The sequence below is a fragment of the Schistocerca cancellata genome, chromosome 2 (assembly GCF_023864275.1).
Source record: "Schistocerca cancellata isolate TAMUIC-IGC-003103 chromosome 2, iqSchCanc2.1, whole genome shotgun sequence".
Lineage (NCBI taxonomy): Eukaryota > Metazoa > Arthropoda > Insecta > Orthoptera > Acrididae > Schistocerca > Schistocerca cancellata.
In genome coordinates this window covers 948,660,883-948,667,214 of record NC_064627.1, presented here as the reverse complement: position 1 = coordinate 948,667,214, position 6,332 = coordinate 948,660,883, and the positions used below count along the sequence as shown (strand labels likewise).

General features: G+C 43.9%; 1 non-coding gene across 1 annotated transcript; it reads right to left on the bottom strand.

Moving 5' to 3' along the window:
- Positions 1 to 704: 704 nt before the first annotated feature.
- On the bottom strand, positions 705 to 779 carry Trnat-ugu (transfer RNA threonine (anticodon UGU)). The gene has a single exon. It is a non-coding gene; the product is annotated as a tRNA-Thr (tRNA).
- Positions 780 to 6,332: the final 5,553 nt, after the last annotated feature.

Here is a 6,332-nt window from a genome sequence, read left to right as displayed (position 1 = left end):
AAGAAATACTGCATCCGCCGGGCTACCTCGTTCCTTGGCTTTAAGAACATCATGTAAGAAAAGGGCCGATTGGGTTTCGCGTGATCGATGTTTTCCGAATATATACTTTTGGGCATGACAGAGGTTGTTCTGTTCGAGTTACCTCATAACATTTTAGGCTCATAATTCTTTCCAGGACAACATAACAATTGAAATGATATTTAATTGGACACACTAGCTGCAAACAGGCGTTGATGTACTTCATTGGGGACGTGTTGAAAATGTGTGCCCCGACCGGGACTCGAACCCGGGATCTCCTGCTTACATGGCCGGCGCTCTATGCATCTGAGCCACCGCGGGCATACAGAATAGTGCGTCTGCAGGGACTTATCCCTTGCGCGCTCCCCGTGAGATCCACATCCCAACATGTCCACACCACTACATTCGTAGTGTGCCTAATAGATGTTTGCCCATCATACTCATTACTCGTGGCAGATTAATCTACCAAGTCCCGTACGAATTCGGGCAGAGCGTGTGCGTTCGCACAAGAAGGTCAATGGCCGGGAAGTCATATTTTAACTATATATGACGGTAGTATCTGTTCCCGAAAGAACAGTTACCGTGGATGACCATGCAGCTTAGCTAGAAATGAAATGATAATTAAATGGACACTCTAGCTGCAAACAGGCGTTGATGTACTTCATTGGGGACATGTTGAAAATGTGTGCCCCCACCGGGACTCGAACCCGGGATCTCCTGCTTACATGGCAGTCGCTCTATCCATCTGAGCCACCGCGGGCTCCTAATGAAATACATCAACGCCTGTTTGCATCTAGTGTGTCCATTTAATTATCATTTTATTTCTGGCTAAGCTGCATGATCATCTACGGTAACTGTTCTTTCGGAAACAGATACTACCGACATATATAGTTAAAATATGGCTTCCCGGTCATTGACCTTCTTGTGCGAACGCACACTCTCTGCTCGAACTCGTACGGGACTTGGTAGATTAATCTGCCACGAGTAATGAGTATGATGGGCAAACATCTATTAGGCGCACTAAGAATGTAGTGGTGTGGACATGTTGGGAATGTGGAACTCACGGGGAGCGTGCAAGGGATAAGTCCCTGCAGACGCACTATCCTCTGTGCCCGCGGTAGACCAGATGAATAGAGCGCCTGCCATGTAAGCAGAAGATCCCGGGTTCGAGCCCTGGTCGGGGCACATATTTTCAACATGTCCCCAATGAAGTACATCAACGCCTGTTTGCAGCTAGGGTGTCCATTTAATTCTCATTTCATTTCTAGCTAAGCTGCATGGTCATCCACGGTAACTGTTCTTTCGGGAACAGATACTACCGTCATATATAACATATCAATTGTAAGTTAATGATATTGGACTGGAGATACGTTTATCATTTACGTCGTCTAATTATAAATTATGATTATGCCCTGTTTATGTTTCATAGCGGTTGTGCAGTAGTCACTGCTTCATAGAGACTGCGTACCATTGAGGGTCCCTCCCATCATGAACTGTTCCACTAGGTACACATAACAGTAAACGAAGAAAACAATGGGAATGTTTCGTGTAGTCGTAAATTTTTGTACAGTGATAGCTTGGAATGCCATGACCAATATACTAAATGACGAGCATGGTGGAATGTGAGTGCTGGGGTTTAAAGGTCCGTTTTTAAATTTTTCTGGAGCTCGATTTTCATCTACCAGGCCTCAGTTCCCTCTTTTACCTGATCGTTCTATGTCCCCTTTCCCTTTAGATTTGTATTGTAAGGCCATCTTTGGAATTCTTATTTCTTCCATTAGTTCCAGAAGTTCCTTCCGTTTTTGTTGACGCTCTACTCTTTTGTCATTTATTGCAAAAATATTCAGTTCTTGTAAAACTTCTTCACTAAAAATTCTGTCCAGCTTAGTGCAGCTTTTGACTGCTCATAAAATTTCATTTCAGACGACTCAATATCGCTATAGTCTAGGATTCATTGCCATACAGAAGATCAGGTACATCGATCCCCTTACACAGTATCGTCTCCGTGTCTCTTCGTGTATTTCTTAATTTTCATGTTACAGTGCCACGTTAATATGACATTTCCGTGATGATGATGATGTTTGATTTGTGGGGCGCTCAACTGATGACATTTCCGTGATTTAATATTTACACCCTTACATTCTTCAACAGTAATATAGTTTCCCAGGTAACTGAAGTGACGGACCTGTTCCAAAATTTAATTTTCGATTACAATTTAGTTTAGTACTTGGTATTTACGTTTACTACTCTCATAAAGTTATAATCCTTTCCCAATGAGCGGAAAAGATGGATATATTTTTATAGTTTGTCATCAGAATTTGCTACTAATACGTCGTCGTCATCATATGACAGCAAGTTAATATATTTATTCTTGCGTATACAGATCCCTTCTGGCGCTCTGTCTTTCCATTTCAGGATGTCATAGTCAGTATAAATATTAAATAAATTGGGCACTTAAGTATAGAATTGTCAGAAGCCTTGCTTCATAAAAATCTTTCCCCCTGTGTAAAGCAGTTCATTAAGTGGTTTGGGTACCCAAGTTTTAGCACAGTTTCTCACAGGATCTCTCTGTTCACTTTGTCAAATGCTTTCTGGAAATCTCTGTAAGCCAAACAGGTTGGTAAATTAGACTCTCCTCTTTTCTGTACGTTTATCGCAGAGTGAAAATATTATTGCTACGTGACATTCCTCTTATGAAACCAATTTGTTCTTCTAGAAAAAGCACATCTGTAACAAACTTCAACCTGTTATTTAATACGCATGAATATATTCTGTAGGCAGTGTTTAATATACTGACACCTCTATAATTTAAAGTTTTCGCGCAATCACCTTTTTCGAGCAGTGATAAAACTTTTCTTGTAAGCCAGTCTTCTCGAATAGTAGCGTTTAGCCAGGAGGCAATTATCTGATGTAGATCACTGAACTTATGCAATAATCATGCATGTTTAATTAACTCTATGCTAACCCCGTCACGTCCTGACAATTTCTTCAATTTTTGTTCCTTAATCCATTTGTTGTATGGTAATTAAGTCTGTTTTCATATAGTCAGTTACATTTTCATAATGCCTGTTAGCTTTTGGATTATACCACAGATTCAAATAATGTTTTTATTTGTACTACATCTTTCTCATATCTACACTGTGCATCACAGTTAAAAGATCACTATTTCTAAACCATGTAACTGTTCCTCATTAAGCCTCAGAAGTTTGACATTTGGCTCAAAGGTGCCTAGCTACTCCTCTTTACTGCTGCAAAAGCATGACGCACTGCGATCATACTCTCTGGTTCGGCGACGCCTCAAACAATAAATTGTCGACAAACGCGAAAAAAAAAAAGAAAACCAGAACTGAGAAGTTTACGTGTCGTCTAAGGTGGGTTAATGAAATCACATTTGCATAATCCTGCTCAGCGCCACCATCGACATCTAACACAATGGGAAGATCGGCGCACCCTCTGTTACCCGTATTTCCCTCCTTCTTTTGACGCCTCCCTGATAGAAGTCAGAAGCTCGAAGCCCAGCGTTTAAATGATGTGGTTTTCTTATAGATGGCCGAGGAAGACGCTTTAGAAACACGGCCGCTCAGAATCGACGAAAATGCGGGGATACGGGGCGGAGAGCGGGGGAGGGGCCTCATAAAGGGTCAATGGTACCACGCCTTTCCTTCGGGCGTTGATTGAGGCACATTTCGGGGTCGGAAACGAGAGTTACCATCGCAATCAGCAACAAGACGGCATTCTCACCACTGGTAGCGTATTTTCATGGTGGAAATGTAGGAATCTACTCCCGTAGACTTTTATGTATCGTGCAACATACTATTAATCTATGTGTTCATAGAGGGAAACAAACTGCGACAAGAGGTGCACACGTTTGCTTTCGATTCGATGCTTTGTTAAGGAATTAGCACTATTTCAGATTGCACCACCATCATTTGATTACGAACGTTATCTCTCCAAGCACAAAAACTTTTTAAGTTTCTGCATTATAATACCTTTATGGAAGATGTAATTCTGCTAGTTCCACTTCGCATACCGTAAAGATCTCGTAAGAAGCGTATAACATTAAGCTACGTTTTATTATTCTCATATGCCATGAAGAACACTCTTCATTTCCATTTTCGAGAACAGAGATCACCAATATTCGGTAGCAAAAATTAAGTGAGGATCGACTTATTTTTCTTTGGTGCTAGCGAGTTTTCTCATTTACCTTTTCCCGTGCGCTCAAAAACTGATCATTCCACGGGCAACACCAAAATATTTTGAACAAACGCGTTTATCCAGTTTATAAGAAGGCATAATATCCCACAAGAGTCTGCCTTAACTGTTTAAGTGACAGCCATATTCACCTTTTTGCATAATAGTATCGTCCCATGCAATTTCCTCATTACACTTATGATTCCTTTTTCCAATTGCACTGGCGGAAAAAACTAGCAATAGAAAGAAGGAGTTGTGCGACGTAAACAATAGTTGGCAGGTCTATTTCTAAAAAAAAACATACTCCGTCCGAACAGGCCTTGGAAGGCCCAGCGGTACCGACCAGGCGCCGTGTCCTCCTCAGCCCACAGGCGTCACCGGGTGCGGATAGGGAGGAGCATGTCCTCAGCACACCGCTCTCCCGGCCGTATGTCTGTTTCCGAGACCGGAGCCGCTACTTCTCAACCAAGTAGCTCCTCAGTTTGCCTCCCAAGTGCTAAGTGCATCCTGCTTGGCAACAGAGCTCGGCAGACCGGATGGTTTCCCGTCCAAGTGATGGCCCAGCCCGACAGCGCTTAACTTCGGTGATATAACAGGAACAGGTGTTACCACTGCGGCAACGCCGTTGACAGGTCTGTTTCCACATCTGAAAAATAATGAATATTCAAATTTTGCCCCAGTCGTGTAAGTGGCGCTAGTAGCGTTACTATGAGGATGCAAATCACGTTCGCTCTAAATATTCACTTTAACAGTCTTGAGCGTTAGTTATCTTTGACAAAGGAATTGGTGTGTTGATGTTAGTCAAGAATGAATGTAAGCCGACAGAGACGTCATCATTAATACCTCATTGAGCTTCAGTGATGTCGTGTAATAGGACTACGAGAAGCTGGGTGTTTCTTCTGCGATATTGCACAAAGACGTGGCAGGAATGTAGCCACGTGCATGGACGCTGGCAGCGATAGTCACAAGAATGTACGGTCGCAGGAAGACCGAGCTACTGACGGCCACGTCACGTGGAACTACCGAGAGACAAGTTCATGCCCTGTAGCGTGCTTTCCACTGACCCCTAATCACCTCTATTTGCGTTTTCAGCAGTCTTAAGTGAGAACTCATTGGAGAGCTAAGTGGAGATCTGTGTGTATTATAATGAACACGTTCTGCTTCGGTGCCAGTGATGGCCGTGTGTTGTTAGAAGGAGGCCAGTTGAGGACCTGCACCAAACCTGTCTGCGTGCTAGCCACTCTGGACCTACACCTGGAGTTATGATCTGGCGCGTGATTTCGTGTGACAGCAGGAGAACTGAAACTTCCAAGGCAGATTAAAACTGTGTGGCGGACCGAGACTCGAACTCGGGACCTTTGCCTTTCGCAGGCACGTGCTCTACCAAATGAGCTACCCAAGCACGAAACACGCCCCGTCTTCACAGCTTTAATTTCGCCAGTACCTCGTCTCCTACCTTCCAAACTTCGCAGAAGCTCTCCTGCATACCTTGCAGAACTAGCACTCCAGGAAGAAAGGATATTGAGGAGATATGGCTCAGCCACAGCCTAGGGGGTGTTTCCAGAATGAAATTTTCACTCTGCAGCGGAGTGTTCGCTGATATGAAACTTCCTGGTAGACTAAAACTGTGTGCCGGACCGAGACTAGAATTCGGGATCTTTCATATCAGCGCACACTCCGCTGCAGAGTGAAAATTCCATTCTGAAAACATCCCCTAGGCTGTGGCTAAGCCATATCTCCGCAATATCATTTCTTCCAGGAGTGCTAGTTGTGCAAGGTATGCAGGAGCGCTTCTGCGAAGTTTGGAAGGTAGGAGACGAGGCACTGGCGGAATTAAAGCTGTGAGGATGGGGCGTGAGTCGTGCTTGAGTAACTCAGTTGGTAGAGCACTTGCGCGCGAAAGGCAAAGATCCCGAGTTCGAGTCGCGGTCCGGCACACAGTGTTAATCTGCCAGGAAGTTTCATATCAGCGCACACTCCACTGCAGACTGAAAATTTCATTCAGCAGGAGAACTCTTTGTCATCCCACACACCATGACCGGAAATTCGTACGTCAATGTGGTGATTCGGTCTGTTGTGCTGCCATTCATGAACAGCAATCCACGGTGTGTTTGCCCACAGGA